The 19,474-nt window shown below is 47.1% G+C and overlaps 1 protein-coding gene and 1 long non-coding RNA gene across 3 annotated transcripts in view; one reads left to right on the plus strand and one right to left on the minus strand.

Moving 5' to 3' along the window:
* The window catches only part of LOC147700738 (olfactory receptor 5V1-like), a 138,972-nt gene extending 125,654 nt beyond the window's left edge, over positions 1-13,318 (minus strand). The window contains exons 1-2 of one of the 2 annotated variants that reach the window (XR_015297408.1): positions 13,191-13,318; positions 5,105-7,194 (exon numbers count right to left, since the gene is read on the minus strand). The gene's annotated coding sequence lies outside the window, so the exon portion shown is untranslated. Of the gene's footprint in view, positions 1-5,104; positions 7,195-13,190 lie in introns of those variants that run through there. The other variant, XM_086929739.1, reaches the window with a different exon arrangement.
* Positions 4,463-16,504, plus strand: LOC147700740 (uncharacterized). Its single transcript, XR_015297409.1, has 2 exons — positions 4,463-5,977; positions 13,203-16,504. It is a non-coding gene; the product is annotated as an uncharacterized LOC147700740 (long non-coding RNA).
* The last annotated feature ends 2,970 nt before the right edge of the window (positions 16,505-19,474 follow it).

Genomic DNA, 19,474 nt, shown 5'->3' on the forward strand with positions numbered 1-19,474 from the left:
CTGATCGCCCTTCAAGTCTGCCTTCTCCATCAGCCCTCTGAAGCACATGATGTACCGTAGCACCTCAACCCACGCTAATGAAAAGGTACCGCCTCCAAATTTAGTAATGCCACCATCTATATTCTATAACACACTTCAAAGGGTCATGCAATTCAAGCCTTATTTTGAAACCTAGAGCCCAATTTTAAATTCTTTGTTCATGAATGGTAAATGTGCTGTCATACACCACATCAAAATAAAACTGAGGAGATTTATGAACTACACAGCATTTTCTCTCCAATGCATTTACGAAATTCCATCCAACTCAAATTTAAAGGATAATATAAGAACCAGCACAAGCACAGCATTCACCTCCTCTAAAGATACCTTGTAATGCAGTTCTCTAAGTACATTCTAGAACAAGGAGTCACTTAGCTTACAAACACATCTGAATGATATTTAACCCCCCCCCCCAAAAAAAATGAACAGTGCTGTAAGCTGCTGTTTAAACACTCTCAAGTTCCATCTATTTCATCAATCAATCAATCATGGATTTTTAAGCATGCTACTTTCCTGTGAGGGTCTAACGGAACTGGAGGGGAGGGGGTACAGCTCCGGGTCTTTCAAATAGCCAGGTCTTGAGAATTTTCCTGAAGATGTGCAGAGTAGGGGAGCATCTGATGTTGGCTAGGAGCTCGTTCCAGACCTTGGATGTGATTTAGGAGTAGTCCCATATGCCTGCTCTGGTTCTGTGGATGAGCAGGGTCTCTGCTAGGCCGAGGTCGGCAGAGTGGAGATTTCTTTTGGGTACGTTGAAAGAGATTTGTTTGTTGAGGTATTTGGGTTCGATGTTGTGAAGGGATTTATAGGCGTGGGTGAGTAGCTTGTAGGTCACTCTTTTCTTGATGGGGAGCCCGTGAAGGTCTTGCAGGTGTTGGGTCATGTGCTCATGTCATGGGGTGCCGAGGATGAGTATGGCTGCAGTGTTCTGCGTTGGGGTGTTTCAGTAGTTCAGGCTTCTAGTTTGAACATGTGCATGATGGTCTTTCTGGCTTCAGGGGGATCCACTTGAAGGTCTTGCAGAGGATGCGGAGGGATTTGAAACAGGTCGAGGCGACAGCGTTCCTCTGGCGAGAACTGGAGATGGAGGAGTCTAGGATGATGCAGAGGTACCGGGTGCGGTCCGTCGGGTTGGGTGGGTTTCTGAGGGTCGAGGGCTACCAGGTGTTGTCCCAAGTGGTAGGGGAAGTGCCAAGGACCAGGACCTTTGTCTTCTTCAAGTTTTGCTTTAGGCAGATGTTGCTCATCCAGGCTGCAACGTCTTTTATCCCTTCCTGGAAGTTTAGTCTGGTGTGTTCAGGGTTCTTCGTGAGGGAGAGGATGAGCTGGGTGTCGTCAGCATTGTATACTATTCTGAGTACAGGCTGTCTGATGATGGTGGTGAGGGGGGCCATGTAGATGTTGACAAGCGTGGGGCTGAGCGATGATCCTTGAGGTACTCCCCCATTGATGTCTGTGGGTTCAGAGGGGAAGGGTTGGAGTCTGATCTTTTGGTTTCTGCCGGCAAGAAAGGAGTGGATCCACTTAAGGGCGGTTCCCCGTATGCGCGCTTCATGAAGTCTGGCTGCAAGAGTGTGGTAGGAGAGAGTGTTAAAGGCTGCAGAGAGGTCTAGCAGGATGAGGGCTGTGGTGTGGTCCTTGTTGAGTAGCACGAGGATATCGTTGGTGTTGGTGAGCAGGGTGGTCTCGGCGCTGTGATCGCTGCATAGGATGACGTGCTCATCGATGAAGGTGGTCAGCAGAGCATTGACTAATTTCTCTGTGACGTCAGCTGTAAAGGGAAGGAGAGAGATTGGCTGGGACCTTTTCAGGTCCGTTGGGTCAGCCAAGGATTTCTTGAGGAGGGGCTTGACCTCAGCCCACTTCCAGTTGTCGGGGAAGACACCGGATTCGAAGGTGGCATTGATGGTGTAGCATAGTTTGGGAGCCAGGGCAGCGGTTGCTCTGTGGAAGATGTGAGGCGAGCAGAGGTCCATGGGGCTCCTGATTGAGTGCTCTTCATAGTCATGGTGGTGTCTTCAGTGGCGACCGGTGTCCAGGTGGTGATGGTGGGCTGGCTGTTATTGCTGGAGGGGAGGGGGATTTCTGGAGTATGTTTGCTGAAGTTATCGTAAAGGGCCTTGGTTTTTAGGTGGAAGTAGGAGCCAAGCTTGTTTCAAAGGTCCTGGGACAGTTTGATGTCCGTGGCTTTGCAGGGGAGTTTGGTGCACTGCTGGGCGATGTTTAGGAGCTCCTTTGAGTTGCTGGGGTTAGAGAAGATTTTGTTCTGGACGAAGGTCCTTTTGGTGGCCCTTAGGGGATGGTGGTATTCTGTCATGGCTTGCTTGTAGGTGGTCTGGTCTTCTGTGGTTTTGCTATTTCTCCATTGTTTCTCAAGATGTCTGCATGAGCGTCTGGTTTCTTGTAGGTCAGTGGTGAACCAGGCGGCTTTCCCGGGGCGTTGTCTGTTGGGGTGGCGTAGGGGCGCGAGTTTGTCTGTGCAGCTGGTGATCCAGCGGTGTAGTTTCATGGCTGCAGAGTTGGCTTTGGTTGTGGTGGAGGGGTGGTTGTGGATGAGGATGGAGTTGAGGTGCTCCTCTGTGACATTGCTCTAAATTCTTTGTGGCGGGCAGGGGGCAGGCTTGTGTGCGGTGGTGGTTTCTCTAGAAGGGCTGCGAGGTGTGACTGAAATGAGTGTTGGTTCCTGCTGCAAAGATGGGGTTGAGGGTATGCTCAGCCTTGTGGGTGGGGGTGGTGATGAGCTGCTTCAGTACAAGTTTGGTGAGATTGTCCAGGTGGGCGGTGGAGTCAGGGTTGCCGTCCTTGTCAAGGTGGTAGTTCAGGTCTCCGATGAGTATGTAGTTTGTGCAGGTGATGGCGTGCGGTACGATTAGGTCAGCAATGGTAGTAGTGAAAGCAGCTGGGGCTCTGAGGGTCTGTAGGAGAGGGTGCCACTAAGTGTGGTTCTGGGTCTGGTCTGGATCTGAAAGTGGAGGTGTTAGGTGTTGGAGAGGGAGTCGCTTGTGCTGGTGGTGGAGAGGTAGAGGGACCTCTTATGTGCGCTGCTGAGTCCTCCTCCTGGGCAGTAGGGGTGGTCCTTCCTCTGGAACTTCTAGCCATCTGGATTGGTAGTGGCAATGTTTGTGGCAATGGTAGTGGCAGAGGCGGTGTTTGTTCAGGTTTCTGTGACAAAGGTGACTTCTGGTGAGATGGTGTCAAGGAGGTCCCAGATCTCTATGACTTGTCTGTACAGGGAGCAAACATTGAGTAGGATGCACTTCGGGGCTTCGCTGGAGCGGGCATTGGATGAGATACAGAGGTCTTGGGGGTGCAGTAGATGGTGATGTCTGCAGTATCGGCAGGAGAACTAGCCGTGGGTGGTGTTAGGTGTGGCTCAATGGTTAGAGCGGCAGACCCTGATGCAGAGGTCTATCCCGGGACCAGGGTTCAATTCCCGGCCTCGGCGGGTCTTGGGCTCAAAATTCCACAGACCTGATAATTCTCACCTCAGTCCCACTCTGCAACTTTGGGCAATAGCTTGCTTAATCTCCACAATGGCCCCCACAACGCTAAGGATGCCTGGCCTCCACCCTGGGGGGTGCCCAGGAGTGGACACCTCACAGGGAAAGCCAGGACGGGTTCCACAGCGGTATTCGTACAAGCGCCTTGAGACCCTTGCGGGTGAGTAGTGTGCTATACAAGTATCAATTTACATTTTTTTTAGGTGTCAACAGCTGGCAGTTGTTATTCTTTCCTGGATTGCGTGCAAAAAGGGCAGCTAGTTCATAGTGGTGGATGGTTGGAGAGCCTAAGGCTGGGGTGCTGGTCAGGGTCAGGTCATGAATGGGCGCAGACGGGTTTGCTTCTGGCGTGCCAGCGGCACAGCAGCCGCCAATAAATAGGAAAGGGGGCACAGCTGGGAGGCAGGAGAGGGAATTGACAGGGGGAAGGGGCCATGGGGGCAGCAGAAGCAGGAGAGGGAAACTGGAAAATGGGCAGAGAGAGCAACAAAACAGAGAATGGTACAATAAGGCAAGGAATATGGCTCAATAAGGCAAAACAGAATGGCACAATAAGGCAAAACAGAAGATGCATAATAGGCTTGCAACAATCCAGTCAAAAAATAAAGGGCACAGTAAGGCAATAGATATCAACCAAGAGCGACAACAAAACTGGCACAATACAATCTGGACAGAGGCTTAAACCCCTACCTGCAGTAAGCACTGCACAGGGCAGCGGCACAGCACATCAGCGGAGTTGCAGAGGTAGAGAGCAGGACTCTGGCCATGAGGCCAGGTGACATATGTCTGATCCTGTAAATGCATAAATGATACCTTTGATTCTAGCATAAGCCCATGGTTGCAGGTGGCAGGGATGGCAATGTACACTGCTCAAGCACACATATTTGCTGCACTTTGGATTCGGGGAGAAGATTATAGTGACGAAGCAGACATTTATATGATACCAAATACATATGTTTTCAGGCCTATAGTCTTCTTTGAACTACGAAAGAAAGACACCAGCAGAAATCCACAGAGTGGTCGCACGCTCTACTCTGTGTGTCAGTTAGCTGCAACGTGCAGAGCGAACGCAAGGCTTCCGAGAAATGACATGCCAGCTTCCAGCTTTTAGCTTGCTATTGCCAAACCTCATATCTTTCAGTAAAAGATGTCGACATGACATGACCTGCCCTTACTGGTCAAATACGTGCAGAACCCACGTACACAAAACGCTGATTTCACCTTTATGGAAAAACCCAATTCTGCTCTTGTAAGATGACACGTGGGTAATGTAAGCACACTTTCGAGCCTTAAAAGGGTATCACACCATATGTGCACTTCACTGATTGGTCTAGCAGGTCATACCCTCATCCAGATTACGTATGCTATGATGCCCATCCTGTGGGGGCATATACCTATAAAATGTCTCTGCACTGTCATACCAATTGGGCACTCAGTGAGCTTTTGCTGAGGTCTCCGTGTGCACGTATCTTGCATTGTGATTACTTTCTAATTGGGTTCCCAATAAATCTTGCATACTCAAACATGCTGAGAGCGAATTGTTTATTGAACTGTTGTCATTGATCTTTTTATTCTTGCAGTTAGTCATTGAGGCTTCAACATTTGGTGAAGAATGCTGCGGGCCCAATACAGCTGACTGGCTACACCGACGGAGCGGACACTGGGTCGGACCCTTTTGGCACCCTTCTGAGGGCGGGATTTGAGGTGATAACGTTCTGTTTGTTTATCTCTCCCCGGCCTGGTTGGTTGCTGGAGGGGGTCGGATCCTGTGGATGATCCGTGTGTGACCTCTCTGCTGTCTTTGGTCTTGTCCTGCTATTTTTTCGCTCTCGGCACGCTTGTGTTGTGTTTCGGACTCTGCTGACTCTTCTTACTCTTGGCTCTCTATGTCTGACGAGGTGTGCCTGTGTCCTGGGGATATTTACAAGGCTTGTTCAGACTCCATGTCTTTCGTGGTTCCTTTTCTGATCACCTTCTTCATTCTGCTGTTTCTGGCTCTGATGGTTTACGTGTGTTTTTGTCACCGCACGACCCGGGAGGTAGCTCCCGTCTAGCTCTCTTTTCCTTTCCTCCAGCCCTCGGTGCTGTTGACCTTTCTGACGTTCTGTGCCACGGGCGTGTGTTCACCTCTGTCATTGCTGCCTGAAGTCCACTGCCGTCTCTCACATACATTTTTTTTATCTTATAGGGTCTGACCTTGGTCCCCTGCGTTTCCTGGCTGGCTGGTGACGGCAAGCTTCTGCAGGATTCCTGGCCAGCAGTAACTCTTTGGTGACTTCGTGTCAGTGGGCCCTTGGCCAGCCATTGAGGGCGAAGGTCTGCAACCCCTACCCCGCCGCAGAGAGTCACCGGCAGCTGGAATGCGGGATACCATCGCCAGACCATTCCCAGCGGGTGCAGTGGACGTCGGTAGGCTCTAACAGACTGGACGAAGCCCGGTGAGTACACTTGGGAGGGGACTTTAACCCTCCGGTATTGGGTTGTAGCAGTTGGCCCCTCATTGTGAGCTGTGGCAGTTTGTGCTCCCCTGTGGGTGGTAGCAGGTAGCTCGCCGTTTTAGGACGTGGCAGTTTCGCTCCCCAGATTGGCACATAATAGTTGTGCCTGTTGAGTATCGCGATACGAGTGGCCAGGTTGGCTACTAGATTTAGTTTATACTGTGTATCTGATAGATTGTGATTTTTGTGTTCTAATGAGCTCTGGCCTGGGTCCAGCACCATCGCCCACGCGCAGCTGGCCTAATATTTTGGCATTTATGAGGAACGCCCCGGGCGCTCCTGGCTCTCTTGCTAACGCCAGTCGCCCTGCCTGGGTTCCGCCTCCACCCTCCCCCTGGAGACGTCCACCTAGGGGCCAGAGTGGTTCTAGGTTCGTGCCAAGGGGATATACTCGGCACGAGGAGGGGGGTGTGACGCCTAGTACAACAGTGTTTCTTTTCTCAATCATTATAGGTTTCATTGCATTTTTTTATTGTGTACTTGTGATGTGCTTGGCCTATGTAGTGGCCAAATATTGCTAGGAACGGATGAGTATTTTGTTGGCTAGGTCCTAGGTTACCATTGCCGGCTTATCCATTTAAAACGTATATTAAGAACATTACTGAAGGAGATCTGGTAGAAAACATCCATCTCACACACCCAGTTACCAACGTTGCCAAATAAGTACTCCCGCCCACAATACCCCTGGCCTCTGGAAGGGACTGGCTGGAAAGACCGATTAAAGTGCACCTCCCGAGAAAAAAAAAAAAAAAAAAAAAAAATTTTGATGGTTTCTGATAAAAGTTCTAATATTCCCCTCACTTTCTTTGGGACTAAGCACAGCAGACCTACACACATTCTCTGCACAGAAGGGTTTTTCTACAGCGCTGCTGCGTAGGATCCCCGTATTTGTCCTAGATGTTTTTGTGATTGACTGAACAGAGTGAAACAATTCACCACTATCGCTATATTGTTGAATGCCAGCACCCTGTGCCACAGCCGCACACAGGGTCTGTTTTCCTATCTTACCTGCTTCTCAGGCCGTCAAGGCCCAAACAAACAAAATAGGATCTGGCTTCTTTCTCCCTTGTGAAAATGCTTCGGTGAATTGGCGTACATGACCTGTTGGGGTGATTGATGTATGGCTTTCTTGTTGCCCTCTTGCAAATACTGTACGGCTGAAATATAAGTGAAGTATTTGTCAACCTATTGTGTCACATGTTACTCTATTGACGTCCACCCCGCAACCCATTTGTCTGGTATACTTGAACAGTTATTTGTAAAGCGGTTAGGACTAGCTGCTACACACGACTCAATCATGGGAAACCTCAATAGTAAAAAGAATTTAAATACGACTCGGCCAGCCCCACCCAAAAACTCACCTGCATATAATGTAGCTATAAAAAAAGGCTTAAGCTCAATAATGTACACACATAAGTGGCATGATCTGACATCTAAAAATAAGGATCTCCAATTCCCATGCAATGGCACATATGACATGGCCAAACTATCATACTTACGCCAAATGTTAAATATAAAAGGAAGGAAAATTAGAACTTTAGAGTGGGAGGCGTACCATAATTGGGACTCCGTGTTAAGCGATATGCGTTCAACAAGCGCAGTAAAATCTAAAGTCCACAGCGAACTTATGGAAATTAAAAAAAATATATTACAGGCAAAATTGGAGGGGAGATGGAGAAAAGAGCAATTAGATACAATAGGCGCATTCCCATGTGTACAAGTTAAAGAAGAAGAGGCAGAAGACCAAGTCTTAGAAGATATTCTTTTGGGATGCCTGGGCAGTGAGTCACTGCAGCAGGTACCTGAGCCAGAACACACTGAGCTAGCTCCCGGGGAACGAGACGCAGCCATAACCTTTGTACGCAGAGCATTGAAAGATAAGGTTGCGAAACCAGAATTGGAAGCTATCCAAGACCTGGCTACGCTGAAATTGATGAGAAAGATAGCTGTCAAAGCCGCTTCAGATTACAACGAGAAGAAAAATAGCGTTCTCAAACAATGTATTAAAAAACAGATTAAAATACCTAAGCTAATAGACAGTCCGTGGCAGCAATTATTTGAGGATGGATCACAGGATGACTCACTCAGCAAACAACAATGGCATTCGCTAATATGGGATGCATTTACATATGTCCATCACACAGAACACGACATTTCCACACTAGAGCAGTGTTTGACAGAAACAGAGCCAGCTCCAGAGAACAAAAGAAGAGGCAGTTTTGGGGGAACGGTGGGAGGGGCTTCAGCATCAAATCCAAATTCACCAAAACTGATGTTAAAAAGTGATTCTTTAAAGTGTCAGGCGCTACTACAGCAGCTTGTTGAGGGCTCACTAACTGTGGACTCTTTTATAAAAACACAGCATAGGAGATATTTAGAGAAGACACTGTCCTTAGCACGCGCAGAGTTAATGAACAAAGCACCCCAGGCCCACTCAGCATATGCAAAGCAAGTTGACGCCCAGACGACCACAGGTAGTCGTGCCAAACTTCCAGAGAAATATGATTGGGAAGTAGGGAAGTTCGGATTCACGGACCCAGATTTAGTAACATGGGAGGAGTCTAAGTTGCAGGACACGCTTGAATATGCTATAGATAAATTGCAGCAATGGAAGCAGCTAATTCACACATGTGCAGTAATTGACGTAGCCCACTCCCTGGCCCACTCCATCGCCGCGGCCAACACAACAGGCAACTCTACAACAACAGAGGCCCCATCACTTATTATGCCCCTACGAGAGATACCACCACCACCTGGCAGCGCGCCAAACGATGTAGCATATGTTTATGTCCCATGGTCAAGGCAAGACATTAGCGCCTTCAGCAGAGACTTCCCCCGTTTACGCGAGGAGCCCAGGAGATGGTACGAAGAGCTTAGCAGAATGACATCATTAGGAGGTTTACTGTGGCGCGACCTCGACACGCTCTTTAACATTATCATCCCAAAAGATCTGTGGGAGGATTGTAAAAGAGCGATTGAGTGGCCAGAGGCTGAACCAAAGCGGGGGAATGGAGGGACACCAGGCCCAGAGGTAGATGAGTTATACAAAAAAGTAGTGGGACATTTGAAGGAGAGGGTGCCGGAAGACAGGGTTGATTGGAGCAAAATTACAAGCACCAAACAGGAAAAGGATGAAAGTGTGAATGCATACTTTGATCGCCTCCTGCAAGTATATAGGCAGAACAGTGGATTGAAAGACCCCATGGGAGATGCAATGCCAGCTCTGGTAACTACATTTGTACAAGGCCTCGCACCACCCATCAGGACACACCTTCAGACTTCATTCGTCTGTTGGCAGCAGGAGAAAATAGAAAAAGTGCTGTCAGCGGCGAAATATTGCGCAGATTTCCAGGCTAGCGCTCAGGCAATGGAGACAGAAAAACTGAAGAAAGAAAAAGTCAGGTTAATGGTGGCACAGGAACGGTTCTATAGCAATAACAGAGGCAGGGAAAGGAGCAGAGGGGGGGGGCGAGGCGTAGGAAGACAGCAGACCGGTAGGACACCTTCCTTACCCCGCAGATCAACTTCCCTGCCACCCCAAGGAACAGCATGCTTCTATTGCAAGGATCCTAATCATTGGAAAGCAGATTGTCCAATATTAAAGAAAAGAGGTGAGGACAGTAGGTACAAACAGAACAGCGGGCAACAGGGCAGACACCAGCACGCCAACTACACTCAGCACACAGAGTACAGAGACAACACGCCACATGAAAATGAGTCCCAGCAGCAATGGGCAGGAGGGGAGGGATGGACCCCAGTAACGAATGACTGGCCCCCACCCCCACCCCCACCACCATTCTAGGGATGCCTGAAAGTGGGAAACTGCGTGATAATAACAGCACCAGCAATATTAGTAGATCAATCCGGACCATATGTAGAGGGAGAGGTATTGGGCAGGGTTGTTCCATTTCTAATTGACACAGGGGCTCAAAGATCAATGCTGAAGGCACTAACAACGCCTGAAGCTCCACTTTCTAGGACTACGATAACCGCAGTAGGCATGACTGGCCAACCGATTACAGAATACCTTACTGAGCCACTACAGTTTGTAGTAGGCACGATAACAGTGCACCACCAATTCATCCTTAGCAGGTTCTGCCCCGTGAATTTGCTGGGGAGAGATCTGTTATGCAAATTACAATGCACCATACACTGCTCACCAACAGGGGTCTTTTTAGAGAGCAAGGCAAATGGTTTAATGGTACAAGCATTCATGACATGCCCCGACCTCCAAATACCGCCAGAATTACGACATTGTGTGCCGCCAGAGGTCTGGGCAACAAGTGCCAATGACGTAGGGCGGGTATTGAACTACCCACCGGTACAGATAAAACTGAAGCCAGGGGCAGTTCTCCCAAGAGTGCCACAATACAAAATCTCAAAAGAAGGGGAGGAGGGCATCGCACCAGTGATACAAGACCTCCTGAAGCAAGGAATTTTAAGGGAGATTCAATACAGTCAATGCAACACCCCGATACTTCCTGTGAAAAAAGGATCCAAGGGCCCGAACGGGGCCCCTGTCTATCGATTTACTCAGGACCTCCGAGAATTGAACAAAATAGTCTTACCATCTTTCCCAGTGGTCCCAAACCCAGCGACAATATTATCTAATATACCTGTGTGGGCTAAGACTTTCACTGTGATGGATCTTAGCTCCGCCTTCTTCACAATCCCCTTGCACCCTGATAGCCAACACTTCTTCGCCTTCTGCTTCCGACAAAAAAGATTTTGTTGGACACGGCTCGTTCAGGGCTATACAGAGTCACCATCCATTTTCACACATGCCCTAAAAACAGATTTAGACTCCCTGGTACTGAAGGAGGGATCCACACTTATCCAGTACATTGACGATTTGCTATTGGCCTCACCTTCAAAGGAGGCTTGTGTGAAGGACACCATCGCTGTCCTATGCCACTTAGCATTGAAGGGATATAAAGTCTCGCCAAAGAAGTTACAGTTTTGCCTCACCTCTGTGAAATACTTAGGCCACGAGTTAACAGAAGGAACAAGGAAGCTGTTGCCAGACAGAATATCGACAATAACACATTTTCCCAGACCCCGCACTCAGAAGGAAGTTAGAGCTTTCTTAGGAGTTGCAGGATACTGTCGCCATTGGATACCAAACTTCTCTCTCATTGCAAAACCTCTGCAGGCACTGACACACAAAGGCATACCTGACACTGTACCCTGGTCACAAGAATGCGAGGCAGCCTTCAATGCGCTAAAAAAGGAATTAAAAGAAGCACCAGCATTAGGCATACCAGACTATGGGAAAAACTTTCATTTGTTTTGCCACGAGAGGGGGGGGTGCTCGACGGGGGTCTTGGCTCAGAAACATGGAGCTTTCTACCGCCCCGTGGCATACTATTCTGCCACTCTAGACCCAGTGGCTGCAGGGCTCCCACCGTGTCTGAAAGCAGTAGCTGCTGCAGCACTCGCCGTGGAACAATCAGACAACTTAGTGCTAGGACACACACTAGTGCTGCACGTGCCCCACGCCGTGGACACACTTCTGACATCCACTAAGACACAGCACCTCACAAATGCACGCCTCACCAGGTATGAGTTGGTACTCCTGACACCACACATTATAATCAAGAGGTGTACCACTTTGAACCCTGCATGCTTGTTACCCACGCAGCATGAGCTGGAAGACTTTGACTCAGATGATTCCTTCCATGATTGCGCATTGGCAATAGACAGGCACACTAAGATACGACCGGACCTTAAAGACACACCACTCCCAGATGCTCAAGGGGATCTATTTGTAGATGGGTCATGTTTAAGGGATGACACAGGAGTACTACAAGCATCCTATGCAGTGGGCACAGCAACTAAATTGTTGGAAGGAGGGAGACTGAAAGCAGCAAAAAGTGCACAAGCAGCTGAACTTGTGGCACTCACCAGAGCATGTGCATGGGCTGAAGGGAAGAAAGTAAATATATACACAGACAGTCAGTACGCATTTGGGGTGGTCCACGATTTTGGCCAGTTATGGTCAATGAGGGGGTTCCTTACATCAGCAGGCCAGCAAATACAGCATGCACAATTGATTTGTGACCTCCTCCAAGCACTGCTATTACCTTGCAAGGTGGCCATAATAAAATGTGCTGCCCACACTTCCTCAAAAGACCCCATCTCCAGAGGCAATGCCTTCATTGACCAAGAAGCAAAGAGAATAGCGCTTACAGGTTGCGAGCAAGCTATGGTACAACTAGTAGGCAACAAGACAGGCACAATAGAGGATGAGGGTTCACTGCATTTTGATCCAATACGTATTCAGAGGGAGGCAGCTGACAGTGAAAGAGAGGAGTGGAACCAACAGGGATGCAAACAAACTGAAGAGGGGCTATGGGTAGGACCTAATGGCAGGATATGCTTGCCTTCAACCATGCTCCCTTCAATGAGTAGATTGTTCCATGGACCCTCACACGTGGGGCGGGATGGCATGGTCAGGTTATTCTCCCAGTGTTGGTACAACACGAAATTCCGCCAGACAGCAGAGAGGCTGTGCAAGCAGTGTGCTGTCTGTGCGCAGTACAACACTGGAAAAGGTATCCCAACTGCGCCTGGCCACTTTCCACCCCCCCATGGACCATTTGAAAGCCTTCAGCTTGATTTTATAGACATGCCCCCCACCCAGTCATATAGGTTCGTTTTGGTAATTGTTTGCATGTTTAGCAAATGGGTAGAGGCCTATCCCACCAAAAATTGTGACGCCCAGAGTGTGGCAAAGTGTCTACTTAAAGAGCTACTACCCAGATTTGGGGTACCTTCCGTCCTGGCATCCGACAATGGTCCTGCATTCATTTCCAATGTAATAAAAGGGCTTTGCAAGGGATTGGCAATTAAGCAAAGGCTACACTGCGCCTATCACCCGCCGGCGGCAGGGGCTGTCGAGCGCAGAAATGGAATTTTGAAAAGTAAAATTGCAAAGATCTGTGCGTCAACTGACCTTTCATGGGTAGACGCATTGCCTCTCGCACTTTTAGCAATGAGATGTACGCCAGACAGAATAACAAAGTTAAGCCCCCATGAGATCATATTCGGCCGCCCCATGAAAATACCAGGGCATATGTCAACAGCCCCCCTGTCAGTAATGGACGACTTATTGCTATGTTACTGTAAAGAGTTAACACATGTCTTACGTTACCTCCACTGCCAGGTGCTGACGTCCCTTCCAGATGCAGTGACACCGCCACCCCATGATCTAAAGGCTGGTGATTGGGTTTGGATCAAAGCCCACACACGGAGAAACTGCTTGCAGCCGAGATGGAAGGGGCCAAGGCAGGTCATCCTCACGACGGCCACAGCTGTAAAGTGTGAAGGCGTAGCGTCGTGGATTCATGCCTCACACACAAAGAAAGTAACGGGCGGAGAAAAGACACAACCGATGCAGGTGGCAGCCACCGGGCCCAGCCAGGGATACAACCTTCGCTCCCACAGCAAACAGAAACATGACCAAGGGAGTTAATGATCAACGGGCTGCTGGCTAAATGCAATGCTCCTGACAAATAGACTTCGATCTGTGTCAATACAAGCCTGCGGACAACGGTCCAGGATACAATTAACTATTTTATGTCCGGGAAAAAACATAACTGCAACTCTGACCCTCCTGGTACCGAGGCCTCTATTGCTCAGTGAGCTGATACATTTGATTTTCAATGATATTTCCTTTCCGGCGAGCCAAGAGCAAATTCCTGAGCAAGAGTTAACAGACCTACGTTTTGACATTCTCAATAGTTCTATTTTTGCGATACAGAGTTCTGGTTCTAGCATTATTCAAAACCTTGAACACCACCCATTGTGCCGCTTTTGCAACAGAAATCACTGGTCATAGGCCTGCTTGAGACAGTGAAAGCTGAGAGAAGAGCAGTGGGTAAATGCTTGACTCTAAGGGCAAGCCAGCATAGCGCCAAGTGGACCAACTTAGGGCCTATTCACAAGAAGATTGCATAGCATAGGAAAGGGAGAGATTTGTACAGAGTCATGCAGTCCACTGAGAGACATACATGTAATTGGAGAGCAGTGATTCTTGCAATATTGTTACCAATTCCAGCGGTGATAGTGACGGCAATTATAATAACATATTCTAATGAGCTTGAAATACCACACCTAAATGGAAGGGTGGGGGATGGTAGTGATGGAACTGAGCCAACAAAAATGCCAAGAGACTATGAACAAAATATAACAATGAACATTACTGGTGTGGGGGTGGATGTGAATAAAGGGGACAAAGAAGGATTGTGGGATACCTACGAAGGGAACCAATATGTGGAAATGTTGAAACTGTATGTGACAATTTTGAATATATCTGACTGCTATGTTTGCACACACCTGCCCACAGACACCACACATAGTTTAAAGTACAACGTCCTGCCATTATCCAAATATGTAGGCTGTGTCCTCTTGCGAGACATGTTCCAAAGTCAACACGGCATGTCTGCGTCAGTATCCATAGGTACACCCTCTTCTGAAATACTGACTGTTGATCCCCGCGGCAGCAAGGGCTATAGCTATAGCAGGAAGACAACAGACCCCCCTCCCAGACCTAAGAGGATCCCTTGTATGAATATGCAGCCAACCAAGGGAGACTTAGAGATGCTAAAGGGATTTGACAGGGCGTCCAGAAACAAGGAATGGAATGGCAGAGCAGGTTGGGATGACATAGAAACAGGTCACTTGAAAATACCAAGGTTCAGGGTAGGGGAAGTCCCAGCCCCCTCCTGCATCCTCAAGGAAGAAGTAGTAACACCCAAGAGAGTGCCGGTTCTTCCAAAGGGGGCTACCAGAACATGCACCCTTTCAGAACTGCTGTCCAAAGACAATTGGAAGGAGTGCATCTCATTTGGATGTACCTTCGAGGAGGTCGCTCAAGGAGAGCAGGGCCTATTTGATTGCGAGGACAGGATAAACAGGATAAAAGGCATACCACCCATAAAGACAGTTCCCCAGATTTACATGGGAATGAGCAGCTGTAACCACACAACCAGACTAACTCGAGTTAGGAGTCGTGACGAGCCGTCACCAGGTCTGGTAGGTTACAAAGGCCTTTTCTTTGTTTGTGGTCCATGGGCATACTTCTACCTGCCCCCAGGATGGTATGGAAGTTGCTACTTAGCCTCCATCATCCCAAAAATGACCCACTTCACAAATCTAGTGCCAGCAGAAAAACCAAAGATGACACTGGCGAGGGCCAAGAGAACGCCCGCTTGGGTAGACCACGTGTTAACAGGTGTTGGGGCAATGGTTCCAATACTAGGCAATATCTATACTTCAGAACGGATACACCAGTTGTCCAGGATGATTGAAGACCTAGCGGACTCTACCACTGACGCCTTAGGGAACATAACAGAAGAGCTCACCTCCATGAGGGCTGTCGTAATCCAGAACCGGATTGCTCTCGATATGATTCTGGCAAAGGAGGGAGGAGTCTGTTCCGTCCTCCATGAGGCATCTTCCCAAGCATCTCCCCTGGCTCCGAGCCAATGCTGTGTATTCATTCCGGACAACAGTGGGAATATAATAAAAGCTATTAAAAAAATTAAAGATATAAGAGATGAAGCCCATGGGATACACACAGGTAGTCTATGGGAAGAGGTGATTAAGTGGTTCGCCGGCTGGGGATCATGGATACTTGAGGCAGTTATAATAGTGATAGCAGCTATTTTGACACTGTGCCTCCTGATAAGAATATGCCCATCTTGTTGTGCAGCAATTTTTAGGTCCTGCGCTAACTGCATATTCAGGAAAAGTGGTTCACAACACCACACTCACAAGGATGAGGATGAGGATGAGGAACAGGAGATGATAAAGATGAATGACTTCTGATTAACATATGATTTAGTATCAGATTTGGGGATGACGAAGCAGACATTTATATGATACCAAATACATATGTTTTCAGGCCTATAGTCTTCTTTGAACTACGAAAGAAAGACACCAGCAGAAATCCACAGAGTGGTCGCACGCTCTACTCTGTGTGTCAGTCAGCTGCAACGTGCAGAGCGAACGCAAGGCTTCCGAGAAATGACATGCCAGCTTCCAGCTTTTAGCTTGCTATTGCCAAACCTCATATCTTTCAGTAAAAGATGTCGACATGACATGACCTGCCCTTACTGGTCAAATACGTGCAGAACCCACGTACACAAAACGCTGATTTCACCTTTATGGAAAAACCCAATTCTGCTCTTGTAAGATGACACGTGGGTAATGTAAGCACACTTTCGAGCCTTAAAAGGGTATCACACCATATGTGCACTTCACTGATTGGTCTAGCAGGTCATACCCTCATCCAGATTACGTATGCTATGATGCCCATCCTGTGGGGGCATATACCTATAAAATGTCTCTGCACTGTCATACCAATTGGGCACTCAGTGAGCTTTTGCTGAGGTCTCCGTGTGCACGTATCTTGCATTGTGATTACTTTCTAATTGGGTTCCCAATAAATCTTGCATACTCAAACATGCTGAGAGCGAATTGTTTATTGAACTGTTGTCATTGATCTTTTTATTCTTGCAGTTAGTCATTGAGGCTTCAACAATAGGAGTAAATAAGAAGTTATAGATTTTTCTGAAATGCATCAAGTCTTTGAACTGCTGCAAGAGAAGACAGACATCTTAAGTGCTGTTGTATATATTCCACACCAAAGCCCAAATCGATGCTTGGCTTCAATTCTATCAGGTCATACTTATGTTGTTGTCCTCGGTCAACGATCTGCTTTTGGCAATCTAGGACAGGTGCAAGCACTTTTTCTTGGCCATTCACTTTCTTGGTCTTCTGAAAACCTACGCATGAAAGCAACAGTGAAATATAAGTTGGAAAACCTGTTCAGTAAAAACTCCTGCGGAAAAGTAAACCAGATAAAGCATCTGAATGAAGTAAAATAAGGTAAATGAAAATCAAGGCAACTCAATATCAGATCAACTACAACCATATGTAGTATGTACGCATTTTCTCTCAAAAGTAATACGAGTGATCTTTTTTTTTTACGTTTGAATTTATTTGAGAAAAAAGAAAATCAGAAAGGAAGGGGGGGAGAAGAAACAGGAAATGGGATATGAGAACAGTATACATCATACAGAGAAAACAGTTGCAATTGCAAGGGGGAATGTACAATAAAGAAATATCACTGGGAATAAATTACAATAACAAAGAAATCAATGAGAAAAATTTAACAGCAAGCATAAAAAATTCAAATCCAGAAAATAAACAAACAATGATATAAAATAACAGAATAAGAAAAAAGTTGCCTATGATGGAAAAAAGGCAAAGGGGGAAATCAAGGTGGCTTGCGTACTTCAGCTGAAGCAGGGTCTGGGGAAGCAATAGCGGGAGCAGGCGGGGAAAGATAATTTACCAGGGGAAGCCAAAGTAAGTCCCGTTTAATGGCTAGGGAGATGGGGAAAACGTAATTAGTATCCAAGCGATGATGAAAACAGACCGCGTTCCACCAAGAGCAATATGAGACATTGGCAGCCTGCTTCCAATTAGAGGTAATGGTATGGAAAGCAACAGATATCAGGAGATCCATGAGGAGATAATGATGGGAAGGGGGGGAGATCAGGGGAGAGAGAACCTAGAAAAATGCATGAAGGAGAAAAGGGTGTTTGGAAATGGAGAATGCGTTGGATTTGAGTCCAAACTGAGTTCCAAAACTGGGAAACAGGAGGGCATTCAAATAACATGTGTTTTAGATCAGCAGAAGGGCAAGGGCAGGACCAGCAAGTAGGGGAGATATCAGGTGAAAAGGATGACAAAATAAGCGGAGTAAATAAAACCCTATTATATATGAAATAAAGAGTTTGAGTGGTATGAGCAGTTCTAGAGGCCTTTTGAAGTTTAGTCCAACTTCTATCCCAGAGAGGAACAGGCCAAACCTGAGATAGATCGGATTCCCAGGCAAGTTCAACTTTAGTTTTTGATCTACCTGTATTGACGCGGAGAGAATCATAAAGGGAAGAGGCAGAGGGAGAAGAGTCCAATATTGAGGAGGTAGATCTAAAGGCAGCGGGGATGTCAGTAGAGAGAGGTAAGGACTGGAGATAAAGAGTAAGAACAGGGTACAGTGAATTGTATTGCGACCGAGCGCTGGATGGTAAAGAGAATTGAGATTGAAGATCTGAAAAGGAGATGGGAGAGTCTTGAGAAAGAAGTTGGGAAATCCAACATAGACCACGGGAATGCCAACTTTTCCAGAAAACAGTACGGTTGCGGATTTTGAGCTTTGTGTTATACCAAATGGGTTGTTCATGTAATGAAAGACGAGAAGGGTAAAACGAAGATAGGAAAGGAAGAAGAAGTTTATGAGAGAAAGAGAGGATAGGATTATGAAGAGGAAGCAATTTAGATGTGAAAGACAAAAATTTGTGGAGATTGAAGGGAGAAACAAAGGAGGATTCCATAAGTAACCAGATGGGAGGGTAAAAAGGGAGGTCAGGTGAAGCCAGCGGGCCAATTGTAGAGAGAGAAGACACGATGATAAACTCGAAAATCAGAAAAACGAACACCGGCTTGAGATTTGTCCTTCCGTAAAGAAGTGAGGGCGATATGGGATCGCTTACCGTTCCATAAAAATTTTAATAATAAGGAATCAATGCGTTTGAAGTAAAGGTCCGGAATACACATCGGAATCATAGAGATAGTATAAAGAAGAATGGGAGAGAACATCATTTTTATAGAGCTTAGGCGACCCCACCAAGATAAAAAGAGTGGATTCCAACGAGTGAAGGATGACTTCATCTTCTTAGAGATGTAGCCAAAGTTGATTTTAAGAGTGTCGGATAAAAGAGGTGCAAACCATACTCCTAGGTATTTGATTTCGGTGGGTTGCCAAGAAAAACCAGATTGGGTAAAAGATGTTTTTGACACAAAGGATTCAGAGGGAGGATTTCACATTTATCAACATTTAAACGATAACCAGATACCGCGGAAAAGGAGGAAACCTGTTGAAAAAACGGAGGAAGAGAGGATAGAGGATCAGAACAATAGAAGAGAATATCATCCGCGTAGACTGAGAGTTTCACTTGACGAGAGCCAAAATGAAAGCCAGAAATGTTATCATCCTAATGGAAAGGGGTGACCACTCGGTCCCCCCGAACGTATGGTAGGGGGCCGGATCCCCCCGGGAAACCATTTTGGGCGGCCCACCAGCCCCTTATGGCAATGTTAGTACTGCAATAAAAGTGATCTGCTTTGATAGCAGCCTTTTTCCCCCTTTTTCGTTAGCGGTTAATAACATGGTAATGTTAGTACTGCAATAAAGTGATTTGCTTGATAACTTCTTCTTCCCTTGGTTTAGCGGATGATAACGGTCTAGTTCAGTGATGTGAAGAATGTCTAGTAGTATTGACAAATAGTGCAATGTACATTATAATTTTCTTCCTTAGTAGGTAAACAAATGTCGTATTTATTTTTTGGTCGGGCGGTAAGGTC

This window comes from Lissotriton vulgaris, chromosome 7, assembly GCF_964263255.1.
Source record: "Lissotriton vulgaris chromosome 7, aLisVul1.2, whole genome shotgun sequence".
NCBI classification, from domain to species: Eukaryota; Metazoa; Chordata; class Amphibia; order Caudata; family Salamandridae; genus Lissotriton; species Lissotriton vulgaris.